Source organism: Seriola aureovittata, chromosome 7 (assembly GCF_021018895.1).
Source record: "Seriola aureovittata isolate HTS-2021-v1 ecotype China chromosome 7, ASM2101889v1, whole genome shotgun sequence".
NCBI lineage: Eukaryota > Metazoa > Chordata > Actinopteri > Carangiformes > Carangidae > Seriola > Seriola aureovittata.
In genome coordinates, this window is record NC_079370.1 from 24,684,907 (window position 1) to 24,710,753 (window position 25,847).

The 25,847-nt window shown below is 40.4% G+C and overlaps 1 protein-coding gene across 3 annotated transcripts in view; it reads left to right on the forward strand.

Annotated features, from left to right (window-relative positions):
* Positions 1 to 25,847, forward strand: part of LOC130172703 (intermembrane lipid transfer protein VPS13B-like) — a 322,841-nt gene that overhangs the window by 106,216 nt on the left and 190,778 nt on the right. The window lies entirely within an intron of this gene.

Consider the following 25,847-nt stretch of genomic DNA (forward strand, 5'->3'; position numbering starts at 1 on the left):
CATCAGAAGGAAACCTTAACTGCGATCTCATTACAAAAATCAATTTATGAAGTATACAATCAACAATTGCAAAGCCAGTCATTATGGAAACAAGTGCTTCTTCTACAACAGGACAATAATCCAAAGCACACCTCAAAATCCATCATGAATTGTTTCAAGAAAAGCAAACTGAAGCTTTTGGAATGGCCCTCAGACATTTGAAGAAAGGCGCATTTTTTCATGTCTTTTTCCTGTGTATTAACACAATATATTCCAAGATATGTCAGTTTTAGCCAAATATTTGCTTCAATTTAAAAGTACTATATGTAAGAATGTGATGCAATTTACATGTATTAATCACTTTTCATTGGTAATGTGTGAATGGATTGCAAGGTAACTTTCTCAGTTGCTTATAACAGCCTGTGGACTGATTTCAATGTGTATTTTCCCGAATTTTCTGGGAATATCCAAAGTATGTGATGTTTAGCTCTGGAGTGCCTTGCTTCAATACCTCTCTTCCACTGTCTTACAGCGCAAACAGTGTGCGACACTAGCTAACGTTAGCTTAAAAATGTAGTCAGCTAACATCAACAAACGACCAGCTCCTAGGACAACACAGACTCAAACATGTCCATGTAAGCACAGAAAATAAGTTTTATTTATTGAAGCCTATCTGACTAAACAGGACCTGTCTCCATGCTTCATTTTAGCACCGGGCCAGCGTCTAAAAATCTTATAGTCAAACTATAATACCAGTGTAACTTTAGTTACCTCATCTACCAACATGATGCTGGTCAACCACGTTCAGTCTCATGTAATCTGCCTGGCCATTGGGACTACAGGAACAAATCTGAAAATAAAGAAACCCATGGACTGTCAAAAAATCCATGTCAGTAAGGTCTCTTTACCTCTCTATGCGCCTGTCATTTGGGGTGTATGTGAGAGCATGCTGCATACGTGTTCCAGTGGATGCGTCCAGGGTGTCATGCTGGTGCTGGTAGACGTTCCTTCCGTGCACATGCCTGTCATTCTCATCTGTTTTTCCACTTTATGCCACATTGTCTGGCGGCATGGAAGGGTAGACTGCTCCTTTCTTTCTGTTATTTTCTTGTCTGACCAATATGTAAATGTTTTGCAGAGTATGCTTGCTTTTGCCTACATTCAAAGCGCAATCACGAGCAACAGGCCCCCAGTGTCATTAATAATGAGGGTTCTCTAAGTATTACATATAGAACCTTTGAATATGTAACAAACAGGAAATTAGAATCTCGTTTGATCTCAGGATTAAAACATCCTGCAGCCCATAACCACCATCCACCCCCATAACAGCCCTCAACCTGAGCTCTTTACAGCACTGTTGATCCTCCATCCAGTTATGCTTACATACTTTAGTGACTTACCTACCAAGCCTGCCTTAGCAAAAACTTAATCTTCATATTAGTGCAATATACATTTATACAATATTTTCACATTTTCCCAAACTGTACTTTTTTCAAACTTAAGGCATCATAGTAAAGGGTGAAAGGGAAATCTAGAATTTCTAATAATACAATGTTTCCATTTTATGTTAAAGGTAAATCCAGATAGGACAAAATACCTAATATTTATACTAATCATAGCCATGGTTCAATAAATCAAAAAACCAATCAAGAAAGATAAAGGTGATGTCAGGTAGATTGGACACTGCCCAGTTCTATGGCATCTGGTTCTCTAGCCTTGTAACCCCCTAACCTCTGATGGTCTGTCATTCCAGCCCCCTGCAGTGACAAGCTTACACTGCTGTTCACACCTCTCTTATCAGCCACCAATCCTTCTCTGCTATCAGAAACCTTCACTGAAGCTTCCTCTGTGGTCACATAGCCTGAAAACCAGATAAACCCTCTACAAGAGAAAGGCGATTTGGCAAATGGTCTTATCTGTAGATTTAAAACAATAAATTAGATGGTCAACACATTTATTGAACTATTATTCTAGAATGCATTTTTAATTTTTTTAAATGTTACCTTGATTTTTTTTTGTTCTGCCTAAATCCAATGTTATCTGGTGTAATCCAGGGATCTGAGCTGAGCCGACGTTATAAAAGGAAGTTGCCTTATAATGACATCCAACAGATCCCCTCAGCTGGTGCCCACACAGTAGGTGGTAGGGTTAACCCGTGGGCACAGAGCAGCCTGACGGAGAGTTACCGTGGTATCAGGGATGGAAAGGGGCGTTTCAGAGACATTGTTGAACCCCTGCCCCAATTCCAGGTGTGAACATGGGGTCACCCATGCCAGGGGAGGGAAAGAACAGCACGGAGCAGCAGGGTACTGGAGACGGTTGTCAGACAGACACTGATTAGATGGTCTCACTCCATTGGCTGGATGTCACTGGATAATGAACCACAGCTTCACACTGGCTCACCTCTAGTACTTACATATTGTTAAGTGTTCTCATGTAAGTAAATAAATGACCGAATATTTGAAATGCTTTCAAGGTACGCAGAAAAAATTATGTCATACCTTTGATATGCTACAGTTCATTATGAATCATTCTATAAATCATTCTACACGTGAAAGTCTGCACACTAAGTTAGACACAGTTGTTTTCATGTTACAGTTGTTTCGTACAACTTTTTTGTTACTTTTTCTTTCAAAGACTTTAAAGAAATCTTTGGCTTCTCTGATTTAGGATTGCTCTGAGATTCCTCTCTGCTTGTGTGATTGTCCTACACTGATTTGTTTATAGCCCACGCTTTGTCAGGATGACACAGCACTGGGTGTGGTGAGTGCATGCTGAGTTTGGTTGGAACTGGTTGCGGTTTGGTAGCAAGTACTGCAGTAATATTACTAGGCTTTATGAGTGTGTGTCTGTGCTTTACCACATGTGTTGCACTGGTCACTGGGCTCTTCATCTTTGCGGTTTGCCCTTTAAGAGAGGCAGGCAGAGAGAAAAACAGTATGAGGCAGAGAGAAATGTGAAGCATTGGGGAGTTCAGTATGGGGTATCAAGGCAGACAAACAGGCCAAGGCTTAGACATCTGGGTTGGCAAAATATCACACACATACGGTAGAAACTGGGAATTGGACAGTGTGTGTGGCAGAGGTAGAATGAACCAGGGCAGAATGTTAGAACAAAAACATACGGGCAATAAACAGTGTAACAGGGATATCTTTGTTGTGAAATGTGAAATAAGATGTTAAGTTTCCCATTAACAATTTTTCCATGAATGTCTCCCAGAAATATTCAGATTCAGTGCAGCTATTGGTTGCGTTTCATGTAGTGGCCAGACAGTTGAGGCTTACAGTGGTGCAAGCAAGTACATAGAGGTAAGAGGGCAACAAATCAAACAAACCCACACAATATGCGTGATAGGCCACAGATCGTCATGGTTGGTAGGCAATGTGACTATTCAAAAGGTCATACAAACTTGTGGTATGTAGAGCAATAGTGCAGAGTTCTCCTCATTCAGCGTATTCATGACCCTGCCTGATGTATCAGTATCATCTCCAGGCCTGTTCAAGGAACTGGTCACTACAAAGACACCAGGGCGCATCCCTCTGGGACCTGTGGTTTTTACTGGGACTATTCTCTGGGAGTCCAGTTGTGTGTGTGTGTGTGTGTGTGTGTGTGTGTGTCTGTGTGTGTGTGTGTGTGTGTGTGTGTGTGTGTGTGTGTGTGTGTGTGTGTGTGTGTGTGTGTGTGTGTGTGTGTGTGTGTGTGTGTGTGTGTGTGTGTGTTTCTGTGCACCACCATTCAAAGGACATAGCTGGCTCACAGGCTTTAATATTTTTAGTACAGTATCTAAATGAAGACTTGATTGTTTGGTTTGGTTTGCTTGAGTGCTGGGATATATTTAAAAATTGGAAAGGTCAGAGATTTGTGATTTGAAAGAACGATTCTGTTTACCTGTTAAATGAATCCTTGACTTTTTTAGATTACAGGTGAGAGTTAGTAGGGTGGTTTTTAAATGGACTTCTCTTATTTAAGCGGCTTGGTTTTGTTTGGCACTCAGTGGCCTTAATCTCTACTGTTATTTCCTGCTCTCTCTACAGTTGTATATATGCCATGCTAAACTCTTTTCAGACATCCCTTTCTACTTTCCTGTTTTTTCCCTAACTTTTTTCCTTTTTTTCTCTTCTTCCCTTCTTAGATACTTTGACTTTGCTGCTTTCTTTTTTCTCTCCTTCTACTCTTCTTCTTCCACATTCATTTCCCCATCCTTCAACCTCCACCCTCACCTTCACAGTAAGTTTTTAATGAATAAGCCTCTCTGACCATTTCCAGGTCCTTGTTACATCACTGCCCCCTTGTGGTGCGCTGTTCATAAGGTTGAGCACCCCCCACAGTGAAGTTGTTGGTAAACCACAATGGGCACAATGATTATATCAAGTAAATTATCGTGGGATTGATTCAGCCTGATGGAACAGAGCAAAGCAGACACTCCAAGTAATCTCTGGTGTTTTATTTCATTAAATTATTAATGCCAAGTTTGGATGACATCTACAAGTCTTTATGACTTATCTGATACATAGTTGCCAAGCAGCCAAATCATTGTTTTGAAAGAAATTAAACTGTTAATCACTGTAATGATGACCATTCTCTGACATATAACATAACCATGCTTTAATTCTCACTGACATTGAGGCACTTTATCATAGAAACATTTAGATTAGTGTTTTCCTTTGTTTCCTCCACCTCTCTAGTTTACACAAGAGGAGGGGAGAGAGGTGTTGGAAATTTTTTCTTTAGGAAATAATAAAAAATAGTTTAAAAGAAATTCACCCATGCGAGTACATGCAAGCACTTGCAAGATAGTTGTGTAAAATACTCCTAAACCCATTTAGCCTTGACTGCCTGTGTGTGTGTGTATGTGTGTGCGGGTGCTTGTGCAGAAAGTTGTATAAATGCTGGAAAGCAGAAGGAATGTGGCCATTCAGAGGTCCTCTCCTCTACAAATAAATATTTGGTGATGACAATATTGGAGATATGTTAAACATGAGGAGGGTAATTTTCTAGTCAAATAAACTTCAGCTCTGGTGGTGGTGAGGGGGGCACAGATGTGTGTGTGTTTCTGACAAGCTGGAAAGAAAGAGAGAATGATGGAGATAGATAGGCGGATGGAGAAAAAGAGAGAGTGGCTGTGTACACGACCAGTCAAAAGTTTCAGAGCACCTCTATTTTTCCAGTTGTTACTGAAATGTACATAGTGTAATGTATCTGTATCTGTGCTTCTGAAATTAAAGTATAGAACACATAAATAATTATATTTTATCGTGGCTTCTTTCTACAGTGGAGATCAAACATTGTTTGGAAAGTTTGTCCTAACACTGATGCAGAAGTTCCCACCAATATGTTGCACTTGCAGGTTGATTTGCTTTCACTTTCTTTTCTTCTAATGGGTGTCGTAAAACAGTTTGTTTCAGCACTGCCTTTGTACAGACAGATGGTTTGTACATCATCAACAAAAGTTGGGGCACCTGTAGGAATTGTTTGCATCAACTTTTAAGGCTTCATTTATTACTGCAAGAAAGCTATAAATTAACCAATTTCTTAATCCCTGAAAAAGGCCCGTTTTCTATGAAAACTATGGTGGCCTAAACTTTTTTTTACCATGGCCAGTTTACCTCTTACCTTTGTTAATGTTATTCACTGGACTTGAACAGCTTACATTTCAAAAGAAAAAAGAGGATGTTCTGAGACTTTTAATGGTAGTTCATAGAGAGAGAGATCAGATGAACGAAATGATAATGTTCAGTAATAATATTAATGGTGTTTCTTATTTTATTCTTAATAGGCCTAATTCTCTTTTTTTCTCAGTACTCTGTTGCTGTTTGTGATTCCTAAGGTATGATTTACACTACAATAAGTTGTCTGTTGTCTATTATTTATGATCTTTGTTTTGATTTATAAATTAATTATTTTGATTTATTTTTTTAAATATTTATGTTACTCACAGTAAGATGCCTGCCTGTTTTCTTCCCATGCCTCACTCTACTGTCTTATCAGGCATTGTATTCCTGCATAACTAGAACCTGGCATCTATGGAGATGAATCCGTAGACTACAGACTGCCAATATTTCACTGCACTTGGTTAACAATACATGTGCTTTATAATAGAAATTTCATATCATCTAATGATATATTACAGACACATTTGTGTGGGGAAAGGAGGAGAAAGTGTGTTAACATGGGTGAGGCTTTCGTCTGCTGACAGCAGTCCTCTCTAAGTTCAGGTGTAACTTTATGGACACTGATTCAGATCTCCCTCCTCCAGTATGTCTCCTGAATATTAGACTGAGGAAAATCTTTTGAACTGTGACTTCTATTCTATAAATTAGTTCCTCGCAAACAATGGCTCTTTTTTGTGTAACTTTAGTTAATTAAATTGGTGTTGCTCATAAGAGATTGAAGATTAAAATATGTTTTTCTTTTCCAATAAATTTTTTATCACTATTAACCACATTAAGTGAAAATGTTTTACAGTGTGTCTCTTTCATCAGATGTAGTCTTGTGCTGGTCTTTGGCTGATTTTTATGATAGTGTGTCTTCAGAATGATTTTATTTACAAAGCTGTGCTTTTTTAACAAATCTTGTGAACACTGTGAAATTATCACAACCTTAGATCACAGTACAGAGTTCAAAGTGAAATTACAGCAGTATTTCATAAGATCTGAACCAGACATGACTGGAAAGTCTGGTACTCATGTTGTGAATTCCAAAGTGTTTTCTCAGTCTTGACCTTGTTTAAACAATGGTGTTTTCTAATGTCAGGTAAATTCTGTGATTCTTCCTCCAGACTTTGTTTTCTTTATACTCTACCACAATTTATATCTGACATTTGTCCTCTAAGAAATAAAATATTACATTTCAGCATTATGTAATATCATAATGCTTTGTTTTGTAGTTTAATTAAATGTTAGTCTATACTACAAACATGCAATTTCATTGATAATCTGGTCCACTGATATATTGTCTTACCTCTTATCGAAGTATTGGTCATGGTCACATCAGGGCAAGCACCTTCCCCCAGGTCTTCCCAGGAACAGTGGCTTCATGCATAGGTCCTCCCAAATCATTGGACCCTTGACTCATGTAGAGTCCCGTTTACCATAATAGTGCATTACAATATTGTGTAGGATGTACCCCAACCACAGCAGATTGTTCAGAGATATCATGGGCTCCAAGGACCTTTCCTGGGAGGTCCTTTGTGGTTGACAGCAATAGATGTAATCAGACGTGGTAAAGCATTTGAGGCAGGTCATAGTAAGGTGAGCCAGTAGTTTCACAGATTATGTCCACACTCCCTTAACTTTATGGTGGGTTGGGATGAGAGGGCCAGAAAGAGGTCAGGACCAGAGGACAGCCTCACTGTCACTGAATCCTAAATGTGAAAAGGCCAGAAGTTAACAGTAGCCCTGATGACTACAATTACGATTTGACAATTAACTGAAGCAAATAACTTGATACGTTTAAATTTGACAAAAATTCTCAAAAAAAAAAAAAAGCTCTGCACAATTCACATTTTTGGTGAATGGTGGAAAGACTCCTGAAGGAACACTGACGTTCACCAGGTCAGTATGTAGATTTTTTAAGTGTCATGTTGTCAGTGTCTGGACAGACGACGTGACACACAATATTTAGTATTTTGTGTATATGTTCACATACACACATTAGGTTACATATACTGTATTCAAGTAACAGTATATGTCCACCCAAGACCATGCCAGTGCCAGACCTTGCATTATAACTGGGTGTATGCAGCTGTAATATACTGTAATGAAGCATTTTTGAAAATGTTTGGTTCATTTTACCCAAAGGCACATAGAGTAATCAGTTTTGTAATGCAGACTCCTACCCTCATAATGAACAAAGGTTATGATTCAGCGAGTGAGTAAAACATTTAAATGTGTCTTAGTTTAAATTTGTTTTTATTCACAATGAATGAGCACTTCTCGTGCTCTGTCCAGATGCTCTCTGGCCAGGCAGCAGTCCTGCACCGCTGCAGAGGGGTGGACCCATGATACAGTTGCCCCAACATACACTATATGGTTCAAGTGGTGGGTGTTACACCAGTGGTTGTGGGAGATGTGTCAGATGACACGATAGCCTGTGTGTCTGAGGAGATGCCAGGGTTTATTTGAACAGCAGTTCTACTTAACATTTTTGAAAGTGTGAATAGCAATTTATTGTTTAGCTGTGAGTCTGTCAGTGAGATTCTTATTTCATGACTTGTCTGATAGGTCCAAGAAAAATAAACCCACACCTGAGTTGGGTTTATAGGTCTGCCTGACGTCAGGCCCATTATCCCCAGCACTGACTGCACATTTTTATTCCACTACAATCTGCCGTGTGTGTGTGTGTGTGAGGCTATACGTAATGTCTGTGTATTTGTATACTAAGTGTATATTTTCAAGTATAAGTATATTTTAGTTATTTTAGTTCCTGCACAAGATTCATGAAGTAGATGTGATCAGTGTCTGCCAAGCATGTTTCTGTCTGCCCCTCAGCAGCAGCAGGAAAATCATGTGGCATTTTTTTGTGACTACTGTTGTTAATGTTTTGTTAACGTGAAGTACGTCTGAAATAAAGAATCCAGATTGACATATAACTTGAAAAACTGTCAGCGATAGATTCACTGCACTGGTAGACAGGAAAAAGTAGAAATTACTTAAATACTGGAGCTGGTTTTGTCACCTGGGGTTGCCTGTAACATTCAAGTAGAATACTAAACTGTAAATCAGTTGTACTTTTTCAATATGTATTTGTGTGGTTGCATATATCCCTGCACATTGCACATATGGATTTTATATACAATGTGAAGGTCTGTATGCTAACAAGTGTTATATATTTTGTAATGCTTGCACAGATTATGATTGTAAAGTGTGTGTCAGTGTATGTTCCTCGTTGTTCTTGTCATGAATCTTAAGCCAGGTACATGACTTCATGCGGGTCAGGTTCATGTCTTGGATACTTTGCTGCGGCAAAGCTCACTATTTTGCAACACTATCTCCCCTCTGATCCAACATTGTCTCAGGGTCCTGACCTCACAGCAACCAAAACATGAGCTTAACACAATCCTTTAAAGTTAGGTAATGCTCAGAGGACCGTTGTTGATCATCCCTTGGGCTTGGAATGAGAGATCAGTTCATTTTAGCCTGTTGTCTAGTCTTTATTAGTCAGCTCCTCTGGAGCTGAAAGAGGTGACTGGTTGCGCCCAGCCCATGGCCTGGATTACCAAAAGCATATCACCACCGAGATCATATCGGCCCATTTACTTACAGTGAGAGTAAGACCATTTCAACACTCAGATCATCGTTTCCCCTGGTTTCCAGAGAGGCTTATGTAGTTAAGTTGCCAATGGATGCTGAACAGGATTGTAAAGATTGTCTAATGTAATATTATACTTTTAATTTGAAACATTGTAACTTATTTAGAAAAAAAAACGATGCACCAAAAAGAGATTCCTAAATGACATAATCACAGTAGAACATCTACACTGACAGAAAAATAACTTCTGGTATAAAGATCATCAATGAATATAATTGTTCTGTGTGAGAGGTAGAATACACCCTGGATTTGTGACCACTCTGTGACATTGTGACATTATGACACTGTATTTGACACTTATTCAATAGTTGATAGATGTATAGGGCTTACACTGCACTGTGTGAGTAATGGGTTTGAAAGTTAAAAACTGTGATGTGACTTGGAAGACCTGATGCATAGTGAATGAATGGAATGTAATGATTGTAATGGCTGTCTCTATCAGTGTCTGTGTTTGCTTGAGCATTTACAGTTTGTAGCTTGAAGAAAAAACAGGGGAATAGTAAAAAAAAAAAAAAAAAAAGAAAGAAAAACAAAAGGAAGACATGAGTAAGGGATCAGTTTGTGGTCAGCTTGTATTTAGAAAATCATCCTCTCTTCTCCCTTCCCTCCCTATAGCAGTGAGTGATGCTGGGGCGGAGGGAGGACTCAGACTCATAGGATAAAGGTTGATAATCATGTTCCGCCAATATAACTCCTTTGATGTGGGTTGTTGTTGTTTCTGTGGGACTCTATGCCTGGACGCATCCCCCATTCAGCAGCTGTACACGGGCAGGCAGCTTTAAGAGCACAGAGGGAGAGACATACTGAGGAGAAGTGTCCTGAAGCGCACACGCGCACACACACACACACACACACACACACACACACACACACACACACACACAGGGTGTATCTGTGACTGGATATACACTGGTCTCGTGCAGAAAATTAAAGTACTTCATAACTGTTACTTCAACTCCATTTTTGTCTAAAAATTAGATTTCAAATTGACATGAATTAATATGAGAGACACAGGGTGGGGGCTGAGACCACTTTCCCCACTTACTTGAATAGGAAAGTGGTCTTAGGCTTTTCAGACCACACTCTACATACTCCTAAATAGTCTCAACACCCTCATATATCGAGCTGAACCATCTTGTACTGCATTTAGACTCCAAAACACTCTGCCATTACTGACACATAGTTAGTGTTTTTTAACTACACTTTACCACACATCTCCTAACAAGCTTCAATGATTATACTGTATATACTGTATGATATAGCTGCAGCAGAAATAACAAACAATTCATAAGAAAATAAACTGTTTGTAAGCAAAAGAAGCTCACTTAAGAAATAGAATAAGCTTTAAAAAGCTTTTTTTTTTTTTTAAAAACAACTTAAGTGTGTAGGCCAGATTTCATGTTATCTGAAAATAAAAACAATGTAGTTCACCGGGAAATTGAGGATATATTATTCAATGATCAGAATTTTTCTTTTAGAAATAATAATTTCCTACTAATATTTTAATTTTCTGTAGGTTCCATACTGTTCAGATGTACAGACACTTCTACCTGCCAAACTACAAGCTTTTCCTATTACACTGACACATACACAATGTGTACACATAGACACATACACATTACAAGGTGCAGGTGCCTCCTAGCACCAGTGAACAGTCTTATTGTAATGGGCTGCTCCCTACACAGCTGAGATAGTGTGTGTAGACATAACAGCAAAGATGAAAGCAGGTTGGAAAGAGATGGTATAAACTTGAAGGGCATGGCAGTAGTTAAAAAGGAGCTAAGGCATTGCCATCTGTTTCATCCTTTAGCCATAGAAGTCATTAACCTTGAGGGGAAATAATACTCAGGGCATAGCAAAAGCCCAGATGGATGGCCCTGTATCAGAGTGCCAGCCTGCTCACTTACAATTTATTATTTTACCTTAGTGGTTTAGCAGCTTGCATGAAGACAAATATGGGTCTATGATTTTGACCCTTTCTGTTTGAAAAATGAGGGCAAATTACCTCTTCAACTTATTCTTTAGAGTTCTCGCTCTCTCTCTCTCTCTCTCTCTCTCTCTCTCTCTCTCTCTCTCTCTCTCTCTCTCTCTCTCTCTCTCTCTCTCTCTCTCTCTCTCTCTCTCTCTCTCTCTCTCTGTCTCCCTCCCCACCCCCCTTTCCTGTGTAGTTCCCTGTGCCTCAGGCAGTTGTGTTCATTAACCCTGGGTGTAATTATTTTTGTTTTAGTCTCATATTGCTGACATTTCAACTCAGGGGCTCCTCAATCAGGATTAACCCAAACCGCAAGAAATCACACTTCACAGTCTTTTCTACAGCAGCGCTTGTTGCCTCCAATTTCACTCAAATTAAAGGTTTATTTTATTTAGCTGTTTTTTTCACTCAGGCCCTGTGCCATGAGAAAACAAACCAGACTGCTTGCCTTTGATTTGCTGGTTGCTCACGGCTTTCCCAGTATCCCCAGTATCCCCTACTTTCTCTCTCTCTTGGTGGGCAGTCCTCTGAAGTCCTCTCAAGATCACATAGGCGGTAGCAGTCTGACCATCTGCTATGAAGGAATATTCTCTCATGCCTGTAATATATATAGTGGTGTGTATATATAATAATACATATGTAGTAATATATACGAAGTTGTTAGACCTACACCGTTAATGTGTTATTAGCTGGAAATTATGTGTATATTTCAGTTCCTATGTGTAATGTAAATACAGCAGATTTAAAGTTACAACCTTGTGTATACAGGCTTGGCCATCTCAAAGCCATGTTTGCCTTGGGGGCCCTAAGTTCCACAGGAACCCTTAACTTGCCTTCCTACCCCTGGGGCACTTAGTCTCAACACAGTAGTAACAAACTCTCATCACTCTGAATCAGGGTTTTGTGTGTGTGCCAGCCTGTTTCTACAAGTGTGTGTGTGTGTGTGTGTGTGTGTGTGTGTGTGTGTGTGTGTGTGTGTGTGTGTGTGTGTGTGTGTGTGTGTGTGTGTGTGTGCAGCAGCAACAGTAGTCATAGGCCAAGCTGTAGTTGTAAAATCTCATCACTTTGAGTGGTCCTCCAGGGGTCCTGGACTCCTCTCGCTGTGTGTGGTTTGACCTGCCATGGCCCTCCAGCCCCCCACATGCCTACTTAGATAAACAGGCAGTAAACACAGGCAGTCTTAGCACCTCTCTCTTCCCCTCTCAACATATACAAGACCTGCAGATGAAAGGACGAGTTCCCGGCACTAATAGCCAGAGATTAGCTTCTACCAGCCTCTACTGGTGCTTAATTAAAAGTTCAGCCACCAGGTTTATAAAGCTTCTAATAATAGTGGAGTACCCATCTTAGATCACCTTTTCTAAGTCCTAGCTGTTGCTGCCACTGTTGGAACGGTAGATTTTGCCAAGTCCCTGTAATGAACAATGAATCTCCCATAATTTAAGTCCTGTTGAAGGTGGAGTTGGAGTGGAATATTAAATGCTGATTATGATAAGCAATACTCTGCATTACATGGTCAGAATAGCTTTTCCACCATCTTGTCTTTTTTAAATGGTGTTGGCCACTCATTCTCAAGGTGGGGAAAAAACTGTCCTTTCTTTGTGAATTAAATGAGTCTAGACAGAAACATTTTCATCAAGTTTAAGATTTCCATTGAGGCATTCATATTGGGCTTTTTTGGATCACCTTGGGATTTGTCCCGTCACCATGGCCAAGTATGTCATCTTCACTTTTTTCATTAGCCGACAGACATCTAAAAGGAAAGGAGATGGATTGTTGGCAAGCTGGCCTTTGCAGCTCTCTGTCTGTGGCGTCTCAACATTTCATGTATGAGGAATGGTGCCAAGGTGTTGCGAGATGAACAACAGTCTACAGAATAAGTTTAGTGTTGAACTGCTCTTGTTCTGCATGACAGCAGTATGTGTTTACTGTCTGTATCAGCATAGTATGTTTATATCTTCATATAATAATTTTCATGATTGTGTGTGTGCTTTCAAACACGTTGGGTTTGATTTTTAGGAACTGGACAGCAAGAGAGAAATAATTGGAGCAAGAGAGGGTCTTTGTCCCTCTAGATGAAGACTGTGTCCTGATGATAACTCTCAGATTAGAGGTTGAAGGATAAGTGCAGCCTCTCTGGCAGCAGCTGCTGTTTTTTTACCTTCAAAGACTTGTCCTTCCTCCCTCTCTCTCTTCTATTCTCCCTGTATTCCCCATATATCTCTCTTGCCTTAATTCCCTCTCTCTTTTCCCTTAACTCACCTCTTTCCTCCCATCATTTCCTTTACTTGTCCCTTCCCCTCCCTTGTCTTCATCCCTATCTTTCCGCCATCTTCCTCTCCCTCTCCTCCCTATCTGTCCTGTTCAACTGCAATAAGCCAGCCCAGGGAGCATTTCAAGTGTGTTTAGAGTAACTGAGTCATCACTGCTTTTGTGCAGTGATTTGTTAATGTAGGGCAGCTGATAGTAGTTTGGATGCCCTGTGTTGCAGGTGGCCCAAACATTCTTTATTTGTGTGTGAATGCACAAGTACATGTCTGTCTGTATGTGTGATGTCTGACTGTATTAAATACAGCTCTGACAGGTATAAACATTTCTTCCTTATCATCAGTGTGTGTGCAGATAGGAGTGACATCCTCCAACAACAAGACACACACTTGGCCTTTTCTTTGCTGTCAGTGAGGCTTCATTCAACAGAAACTAATAACAGGCTAAGGTTACAAAGGAGCTCTTCCTCTGAGGCTTTAAGATACACACACACACACACACACACACACACACACACACACACACACACACACACACACACACACACAACCCCGTAGCCCTACCCCATGACCTTACTGTAACATGAGACCTTTATGAATCTAAAACAGGCATGAAAATCTGCTAACATATCTTGGAATGTTTTTCTCCATCTGCAAACTTCTTATTGTTCACTTGTAATCATCCTATCTTTGTTTGAGCTCATCCCTAGCATTGACACCAGAGTGACCCCCTTCCTGGATAAGGAAATCCAGCCAATCAGAGCTAGTGTTTCATCATACTGTACAGCCCTTCATCCCTCCATCCTTTCGTCCCCGCATTGCAGCTAAAATAGCTCATCCTGAAACCATTAGACCAAATTGCTAAATGGTTCAAATGTGCAACCACTTAAGGCTATGTCTTTAAGAGGAGTAATCTTCAATCTACTGTGGCCAGCAACAAGAGGATGAGGTGCACAGTGGGACTGGGAATTGAGAGGGACCCACAGAGACTGGAACTGAGAAAGAGAGAGGGAGAGACAGAAAGGGTTTGGGTTAAGAGATATTAGGTATTTCATATAAAAGTACAAAATCACATTCGTGGGAATGTGGGAGGCTGACACATTGATTGTAACTGTGGTTAATAGAGAGCCATGACATGACACAGACTTATTTTCTCTTAAACATGCACATAATACTTACTCAGACAATTCTGTATAAATAGTCCAAAAGTAGATGGAAGTATATGACCTAGATTTAGATAATGAATTCAGATGAGGACCCAAAAATTTGGGATAAGTGATATATTACAGTTGATCATCTTACCATCTGACCAGAAGCGGTATAATACAAAGACATACTAATAGCTAGGCACCTATGGAGAATAATACTTCCATAGTGACCAACTGCACTAGCAGTGTGAAACACTGATCCACTGGAAAAGATGCTGAAATGTTCCCTCTGTGAAAACATCTGTTTCTTAAAACCATAATCATTTACCTTAACTGATTTTATTTTAATAGGCTTTCACTTGTTATAAGAAGATACTAATTCCCTCAATGGATCCTGAAGGTTTTTACAAGAGCTGTTCTCTATTCTCAGCTCTTGGTGTTGTGGAGGTTACCAAGAAAAAATCCTCTGGTGTACAGAAAATGATGTTTGTTCTCCCCATTTCTGGCAGCAGCAACATTGTTTTCTTTGGAATAAATATAAGAACTCGGAAGCTAACGAGCAGAAACCGAACATCCATGGAAAAATGCATTTAAATCCTGGCCATGTTCTTTATTGATCTCTGAGGAGCGCAGTGCAATAATGCTTTATCAGCGAGTGCTTATCACCTAAACTGTTGCCAGAATTGAAAGAGTATTTAAAATGAACTTGGCTTCACTCATAGACCAAACAGGCACATTACTTTATGGAGACTAGGTGACTGGGTGACAGCTGGACTGATAGACAGATAGATATAGTACATAGAAGGGCAGACCAAAGCAGAGCTTCCAATGTATATTGCCACGCAAACATCAGATTCTTCAGCGCAGCATTCCCAGCTTCTTGAGTGATCCCAAATTTCAGGCAGAGGACTTTGATCTGTACAAGTCTCCTGAACTGATAAAAGGCAGAGCTGAAAGAGTGAGGGGACAGACACTCTGCAGAGAGGTGGACAAGGCTTGATGGTATTTGAAGATGCGACCTTGTCCCTGATTTGAAAGCTGAGGGCTGAGAAGAAAGTTAAAGAGGATGGCTGGAGAAGGTCAGCCGACCAGTCTCTAGATGAAGACAGGGAGTAGAAGAGAAAAAGGAAGCCACAGTGAATTAAATGTATTTCAATCAGCTGGACTCAACAATATACAGCATATAGGTTTCTGACACAAATAAAACAACAGAAATAACATACCAAAAAGAGATGACTGAATTAGTCCCACCTACTTTTATTCTTTTATTTTTGGTGTCAAATTTTTTGTCTACCAACAAATTACAGTCACAGTTAACATTGTCTAATGATGAAAACAAAACCATCACATAGTATAACCCCATTTAATTGTCATGTAACAACAGCACACCCCTCGTGCAGAAGTAATAACCAATATGTATCATTTGTATGGGTCATAATGCATTGATTGATTTTACAAACATTTTAGAACCTCCAAAGCCACTGTTGAACTGTTCTTGCAATTATACTGGATCTGTTTTGGGAATCCACATCAAATACAGCTGGAGTTTGCAAAGTGACCCGGAGAAAAATAAATAATAAAAAAAAATAAAGAAGAATGGAAGCTTCCTGCTTTCAAAGAGTGAAATATTTGAAGGTTTAATACAATCAAATAAACTAAAGTACACAACACTTGATTACCACCTGATGTTGTGTTAAATGTTCTTATTAACTTAATTTCTAATAATTAGATTTATAAGTTTTGTTCTTCTCTTTGGAACTTAAGCAGTTTTACAGCCCTCATTGAGCTGAACGTATACAACTCCTTTTTGAGTAAAATAAGTATTTATGTATATATGAAACATATTGTGCTATTTATCATAGACCACTTAGTGTCAAAGTGCAGACAAGACATTTATTTTGAAACCCCTCCAATTTTTAAACAATGGTACAAAATGGTATTTATGGACCATTAGCACCATATAGACCATTATAATTTTATTAAGCTAGAAAGGACACAGGGCCATAACTCATTTCGGAAAACTTAACTATTACAAGATTAAGCTTTGAACATTGCACAACATCAATAAAAGTGTCCTTAAAATGTAAAAAAATGCATCAGGGTTCATAATCTGTCAATCAAACAAACATTATGTGGTGGTTACATTATGTATGTGTGTGCTCGTGTATTTTTGACAATATATGGCCTTGTAACTATATGGCATAATGATTCTCATTTCTACATCTCGAGATGCACCTCTTCCTTTTGTCTCTTTAGTCTGAAGGTTGATGGTTGTTGAGCTTGATTCTTGCCCTTGTTTGTCTCTCATCAATCTGACAGACACTTGTTTTTGTGGAAAGTCTCGGCCTTTGAAAAAGGGGCAACACCATGGCTTCTTTTTGCTCCTCTCGAAAAAGCCTCCTCTTGAATGTCCTCTTCTGATTCAGGCTTGATTCACCTCCGTCAACGCTATAAAGCATTAATTATAAAAGCATTATAGGTTGGCACATCAAGGATGACGAAAAACAACACCAAGGGCCATCATGCAGTCATTCTCCTGCACAAGTATGTGCCATCATACACACAAGTGATATTTCATGTCTGACATAGTAACATGTGAAACATTACGTCTGGTGAAATATTACCATGATCAGTTTTTCCGCAGCAGCACTTGGCCAAGGGCATATGAAGTAAAGAAATTATCACATGTGGTGATGTGCCTCTGCGGGCCTGCTGTCATGTCCAGGACTACACTCTTGGCCTGGTTCTTTTCTGGAGCTCCACCAGCAAGTTTGCTAGTATACGGCTGCATGTTCCAGGCGAAGCGACCTATGAAGGGACCAGACATTCATTCACCGTAACGTCTGGACTGGAATTATAGATGACTCTCCACTCACTTGTTCCAAACCTCTCAGCTCGCAGCTAGCTTGTTGTCTTGACAACGGCCAAGTCAGGTATCTCTTGTGTCAAAATCTTCACAACATGTGAAATGTCTGCAAATTACATGGTGGCAGGAAAAAATTCCCGACCAGACTACGCAGGCCATAAACTGGAGTTGGATTCATTTCTGTATCTCTACACGCCAGACAGAATCAACCGACCCACTACGTCTGAGTTTTTGAACACGCATCTCATCTCAAGTTCGTCATATGAAGGACTATGGTTTGATTTGGCTCAGTCTGGAACACTTCAAAGTAGGATTTGATGTCATCAATCCAGGATATGGTGTACCTTGTCGACTTTGGGGTCATCCTGAAGCATTTCTCATTTGACTGTCTGCCTCTCCTCTCAGATGGTGATGAAAACCATGATAAAAATTCCCATTCTTTGACTGGAAGGTTAAAGACACAGCAGGGCCCTCCTCCTCATTACTTGATTGTTCCTCGTCAGTTGTCTCATGGTTTGGATGATATTCCACTTCTGACACCTCCTCTTGTAATTTATCTTCATTGTCAGTTTCATTCTGTCTCTGCCATGATCAAAGATCCGACCAAGAGCCTGGTCATTGTGGTGCCACAGAATGAGATGTAGGCAATGCCCAAGGAAAGAGCTGCAAGAGAGTTACTCTATATGATTGAAATAATGCAAGAATGACAGTATGCCCATAACCTTTAGATATAATATTTTGTCTGGAAGGTGTGGTTCCCATGGGGGGCTCCCAAGAAATGCAGAAAGGCTGGTGAGGTCAGTCTGTGTATGTATGTATGTATGTGTGTGTGTCTGTGTGTGTGTGCCCTTTTATGGGGGTCTGGGGATGGAAGTCTGTACAGTTTAGTCAGTCTTACCCATTCATTTCATAGGATCGATCATTTTTGACTGTGAACACCACAGATGGACAAAAACAACAAAATTTAAACCTTATGCCAATTAGATGAAATGAACTGAATCTCTCAGACACAATAAATGTAAATTTAAAATGTAAAAACGAAGTAGGAGGGCTAGTCCTCTTCAAGATGTTATTATTTGGATGAAGACAGATCTGCACCATTATTTATTTGACAAAGTATTTCTTCTGCTCTTAATTGCATAACTTCTTCATGGACATTTAGCCTCAAGAGTATAAGAAACATTATTAAAATATCAAGTAAACTTAATTTTGCCATTTGCAATAAACCTTTCTATTTGTTACAATGTAATTCATACAACTTTACTTGGAAGGAACCCCAGCTAATGACAGACATTAAATTGCTTGACTCCCTCTCTCCTCATGACAAACTGAAAGAACTCAGCTTGAACTGTAGAGAAAGCCCATGAGTCAGCTGAATGATAGCAGTGATAAGGAGTTTTCAAGGTAACTATGCAAAACTGAAACTGTCTGTGGGAAAGCAGCAGCAGAAGCAGAAGTCTGTTTATTTTAATGAGCTCAGAAGTGTCTCTCCTGTTCCCCTTACATTACACTGGGGCTCATTTAAAGTTCACACAGTACACTGTAGGTCCATGATTGATACGGTAATGATACATTAATGCAATCAGGACCAGGTCTGTTTCGTCTCATTAAGAAGGCTAGCTATCTTGCTGACAAGGGCCAGGTCACATTTGGTCGTGACTTTAAGCATTTTCCTTCGTGTGATTTGAAGCGAGCGAGACAGAAAGAGTGTGTATTTCTGTGGGCATATCAGAGAAGTAGTGTAGGGAGAAAGAGGATAGGGAGAGAGATAACAGCTGGAATACTCCAAATCGGGGGCTGCTTGGGTTTCAGCAGGGGCACATGCAGCTATTGTGCAGTATCTGGTCGTCTTTTCAACACCGGGAGAGTTGATGTGGATTTATGAAGTCTAGGAATCAACCAGAAGGGGAATATGTATGGCTATAGAGCCTCTTATCAACATCTGGAGCTCAACAGAGCTGCTGTTCTGCTGCTTGAAACCCCTCATCTGGCCTCACTACTGATTTAGAGTACATACTAGGGATGTGCAGAAGTCCATTTTCCCATGGTCAAATATTTAGTTTGTGGTCTGTTTTATGCAATTTAAGGTATTATTGTCGGATTTGTTCCAAATGTATAAAGACGGCATCACATTAGAGATAAAAAAGTGTTGGCCTTCATTGCGCTTCAAAGTCACTTGTTTAAATTATGTCAAAAACTGACCTTTGTTTGGCTCAGCCTTAAGTATATCTTGGTACTTATGAAATCACCCTAATCAAACATATATCTTCAAATACAACATGTGCACATTAGCATAGTGACATGCCCACCCATACATACAGTAGGCCTACACAGGGAAAGTGTTGCTACTGTTGAGTCAAGCACCACCCAAAGCTGTACAGACAACAGAACTGCAGCATGGTCAGTGTTGTTGTCTGGATTTGAACATTAGCCTGGGAAATGTGTCAAGTCCAGAGCTAACAACCATGAGTCAACAAACCCAGCAGATGGGAAAGAAGGAGCCTCAGCCCTGATGGGAATGGGGATAGATCTCTCTGTGAATGACATTCAGCCTTGTGCTCACTACATACACAACCATCCATGTACACATTCTGACATGCACACAGTCTGGACTGTATATTGGTGTTTGTACAGTACATATATGTACATTCAAGGATCTGTACACCTGCTTATTCATGCAATTAGCCAATCAGTGCAATGCATGAAATCATGCAGATACAGGTGAGGAGCTTCAGTTAATGTTCACATCAAACATCAGAATGGGAAGAAAAAGTGACCTCAGTCAGGGTTTTCACACACAAGAGTCTCTAGAGTTTTTACTCAGATTGGTGTGAAAAACTAAAAATCCAGTGAGCTGTAGTTCTGCGGATGGAAACGCTTTATTGATTGGGGCAGCTGCTTATTGATTGGGGTTGCTGTGGCTCAGGAGGTAGAGCGGGCCATCCACGAATTAGAAGGTCAGTGGTTCGATCCCCCGGCTCCTCCAGTCCGTGTGTCGAAGTGTCCTTGGGCAAGATACTGAACCCCACCTTGCCCCTGATGGCTGTTCCATCAGTGTGTGATTGTGACGTATGAATGTGTGAGTGAATGGGAGAATGTGGCAAGTAGTGTAAAGCTCTTTGAGTGGTCAGTAAGACTAGAAAAGCGCTATATAAGTGCAAGTCCATTTACCATTACCATTTACCAGTTAGAGGAGAAATGCCATAATCCCCACAATTTACCATCTTCTAATTGCTACTTCCAGCATAATATTGTACCATGTCACAAAGCAAAAGTCTCAGTGAACATGATAATAAGTTCAGTGAACTTCAGGGGCCTCCCCCGTCACCAGATCTGAAGCCAATAGAAAACCTTTGGGATGTGGTAGAATGGGAGATTGGCAGCATGAATGTGCAGCTGAGAAATCTGCAGAAATGATGTGATGCAATCATGTCAACAAGGAGCAGAATCTCAAAGGAATGTTTCCAACATCTTGTGGGATCCATGCCACAAAGAACTGAGGTTGTTTTGAGAGCAAAGTGAGGCTCTACCCAGTATTAGTTTAGTGTTCCTGATAAAGTGCTCAGTGAGTGAACATACACAGTTTTGAATTATGTAGTGGATGTTTGTGCATGTACGTGGACCTTTTAGACATGCATTTTATTTAGACATGTGTGGTAACCCCGCTTATCCAGACTGTTGGTGTATGTGATATATCCGGTTCATAGCACTTTGCATGTACGGAGACTTACTGTAGTCATCCCATAAATCATACAGATCCATGGCCAAATTCTGAGGCCTACTCCCTTATCATGTAGATTAGGAAAATAACTTAAAAAATACTTTCTCATCATCCATGATTTTATATGTCCTGTTTAAGTACTCTGTTTTTCTTCCTCTCTTTCTGAATGTACTGCCTGTGATTCTGTCTCCGACTGTATTTTTTTGCTGTTTCTCTGCTACTGTCACTCCATCTTTATCTATTTGCATTTTACTGACTCCCTAACTGGCTGAATCACTCTCCAGCTTTCCTCCTGCCTTTTACTGTTACTGTACTCACAGCCATAGTCAACCTTTATGAGGTGGGTCTAGACTGTCAGCTGCAGGCTACTGCTGTTGGGCCATGTTGAAAGACACACACACACACACACACACGCACGCACGCACGCACACACGCATATACACTTATATTAATCCTAAAAGCACACACACATGCACAGGCACACATATACACTGACTTTCAATGCAGAGAGTTGTATGGGCGCAGAGTGAGAGCAGGCTTTCCGTAGGCCAGGGTCTGTTTCCAGTCAAACCTGCTTGTGTCCTTCCTGAGCCTCTGGGCTCCTGTGTTGCTGCATTGCCCCCAGGCCGCAGGGTTGCAGCAAGGCAGGGGAACAGTAGTACACTGAATATGTGTCAGAGAGTGGTGTGTGTTTGAGAGCAAGGAGGTTTATTAGCTTTGTGAATCGGTGTCTGTTCACTGTCATACACAACTACACAAATGGATACAAAAAGAAACGTGCATAAAGGAGCACGTAAATACTCCGATCATACACGCACACACAACATATACTGCACTCACTGTTCCTTGCAACCACCCACACACAGCTGAGTCCCCTTTTCAGTGGTGTCATCAGATCCAACACACACACACACACACACACACACACACACAGATTTGCAGACACTCACACCAACACACGCACCAGTAGAACACCTGTCGGGCTGCATGGCTCACTCCAGGACACCTTTGAGTCATGAGCTCATCGGAAAAGCAATTAAAGGCAGCGTAGGCCCCGCACGCTGGCGTAATGTTTTGTTTTGCTACTTGGCTTCGAAATTAACCAAACCTGTCAGAAGTCATCTGGCTGACGCGGGCTGGGCTATATTTATTTATTTTCTGTTGGAGAAGCTGGACGCAGGGTCCCAGCACTGCCTCACGTCCAACAATGAAGTGATTCTGCGGGGGCGATTAGCTGGCTAGGACATGAATCCTCCCCCCTCTGTGTATCTGGGGGGTGAATGGTGAGCACCTCCCACCTCTCTTTGCCTGTCTTGTTACTCTGATGGTGGGGTCATGGCCCTGTTGTTGAGAGGTTGTGCCCTCTGTAACCCCAATCAGGGCTTTGGTCTCCACTGTGGGACTTGATTTTGAACTTGCACTGACCTAACCACTCCCAGTTTATTGAATTTCATGCTTGCAGTGACTGAACAAAAGCAGATTTTGCATTCAAAAATTTCAATGTATAAACCATGTAACCTGATAAAAAAAAGACAATATGAAGACAGAAAGATGTATGGCAGATAGATTATTGGGGCTGTTGACCCAGAAAGGAAGACACTGGGTTTAAAGGTTAGATGCCTTCTCTCAGTCTAGTCTAATGCTCTACTGTAGCCTGAGGACAGATGTCAGACAGCCATAAAACAACACCAGCAGCCCCATGCCTCCTTTTAACTCTACTGGTCTCCACTGAAGAAACAATAACACCTTTGGCATTAATAGGTCCACTCTGGGTGAGTCAAGGTAAGTGTGTCTTCACAAATGCCTGCACGTACATTCTGCGGTTGTGTATATTTTCAGAGTCTAGGCCACTGAGCAGTTTTCTGATGTTTTCTTGAGGAATCATTTAGGAAGTAAGAAAAACACCTTTGTTATCATTGTCATCGCTTTCTGTAATTACCCATATGCCATCCTGTTAGAGCAGAGAAAAACAACAGTTAACCTGCTGCTGAGGTCGCCCTCTAAGCATGCCAGGCCGTTTCATGGTGCTGCATGCTTCAAAGGAGGTGTCACTCTTGGCAGTTATGTCAACACAATGATGAAACAAGAACACACAGTGTGGATGGTAAAGCCTTGGTCTTCAAAGCCTCAAAAGCCAGGTCAACACATATTTTGTTTCTGTGTCACTGTCAAACTGGCAGAGAGAGAGGGAAGAAAGGTTGTTTGCTCTGTTAATCTCAGACAGAGAGCTTTCTGAGTGGAGTTGTGATGTATCAACATGGTCATGGCTGTCATTGGCAGAAGCCAGACAGACACAAAACACGGCCACAATAAGATGACAGCTGCTGGTATTCTGCCAGTGACTTAAGCTTACTTACTTATTTAAGAACCAGCTTACTTTAAGACCATTTTATTGTAATAGATTTTTGTTCATTCTTTTTGGGATTTCCATACTAGCTTTGATACTGCCTAGAGTCAAACTATGCTCCCTTCGTCTTTTGTGGATTTGGTCTCCTTATGTAGAAAAATGCAGTTGATGTCATGCCCTTTAAAAAGTTGAACTTTTCATAAAACATCTTAAAATCAAATTTGGTGTAATGATTTATTTTTGTTCCCAAAGTGATCATATGCTATTTTCTTTTTAACTGTTCACCTAAAGTTTACAATGAAAAAGCTGGTGGCTTTATACAGTAGCGTGCCTTAAAGCTGTATTGGCTTTATAACATATTAATTCTGTGCAAAAAAAACACAGCTTAGCTGCTCTGGTTGAGAGAGTTATCTGCAATTAAGCATTTTATATATCTTTATTTGCTCATTTATCTCTGTAATAATTGTTTAATAAACAATCCATCTACTAAGTTACATGATTTATTGCACTATGACTCATTTCTGCAGAATGTGTTTTTTTTTGTGTGCTCAGTGCATCCCATGGACCACAATTTAGGGTCAGTTTATTGAATACATCTTCACTACATCTTCACTACTCAGCTCATTCCCAGACTTTTGGGTCCTATACTGCTCATGCTGTTCTGGGCTTCGATGAAACCACTTGAAGTCAGGCCCCAGCACTACAGCCACAGCCAAAGCCTATTAAGCAGCCACATTGTGGTATAAGAGTTCAAGCCACAAGGCTGAGGTTATGATTCCTCGTCAGGAGGAAAGGGAGAGAGGTGGATGTAGAATAAGTACAAGGCTGTTGTTAGGGAGACAAGGAGGTTTGTAGGGGTAGATGGATAGAGAAAAAAGTGAAGAGACAAGAGAATGGGAATGACGGAAAGTAAAGAAAGTAGAAAGATAGATGAAGCAATACAGGAAGAACTTTGAGCCAGTTTGACCTGATCCAATGAGAAAGTGTCCCCAGAGAAAGTTTTCTGTACCAGTAATTAACTACGGCTGAGCATTCAAGTGCACCTAGTGAATAATGATCAGACACCAGTACTGATACATGTATACACAAGTTTACAGTACTGACACAGACTCATTTCTCACTGCTCATACACATTTACAGCAAACGCATAAGCTCACAGGCCACAAATCACCTAACATTGTAAAAGTGGAGCAAATTGGAGCCGTTTTATATGCATTGTTCACAGGGAATAATGGAGGAGCGAGTAATTCCTGCCAAGCTAGAGAGGTGGTGTAACAAAAATATGTGCGTGTCTCTGTAAGTGTGCTTCGAGGTAAAATTTATAATTGTGCTTTGTCCATGCTTGAGAGACACTTAAATGTTAGGCAAAGCAACGAGCAATCGGGCTTTGTCGGAGGTGAAATGCACACAGACATTTACACATTCACACTTACACACACACTCGGCTTTGCCTCAGGGCCTGAAACAGAAGACTGGGTTCTTGTCCAAATCTCCATTAAACTGCTGAAAGTCCTTCTAGAGCTGAAACATCCTCCTATCGTCATGCTGGGACATTCCACGGCACGCCAAAGACCCTACACTAATCCTGCCGGCATGGGAATCATTATTGATAGGATCCTAATGCATTACCTCAGGGCCCTCTTATTGTTGGTAAAGATTATTATTTAAGAGTAAACCAAAACCCAGAGAAGGTCTTGAGTTTCATAGAAATTTATCAAAAGAAAATGTTATTCTTGGCTTAGTGTGATACCACTTTGAACAGAGCAGTTGAAACAAACTGCTCCTTGCTGCTCTCCAACAAGCAGGCTTGATACCCACGAGCAGGTCATTAGGACACAGTGTAAACTGTGCAGGAGTGGAAGAACCTGACACTCAATCTGACCAGATTTGCCCTAAATCACTTTTGCTCATTGGTTATTACCTTACATTGATTTCAGTGATCCATATAGATGTCATTCCTACTTTAGAGAAATAATTGCAGCAGGAGCATCGGAACATTTTTGTCCATTCGAGTTCATGTAGTTTCCACCTCGGTCAGTAATTCTGTGCATCTCTTGACCTGGATCCTATTGAATTAGTTGTGTTGAACAAACAATTGGGCTGTTTGTTTTTTGATTTTGTAAAGGCAAGACAGCTGTACAATATATCCATTCCTAATATTTGTTTTTCATTTTTTGGAAAAACTGCACATTTATCATGGCTTAAATCTCTGATTTGTTTCTTTTTCTCTATGTGTGT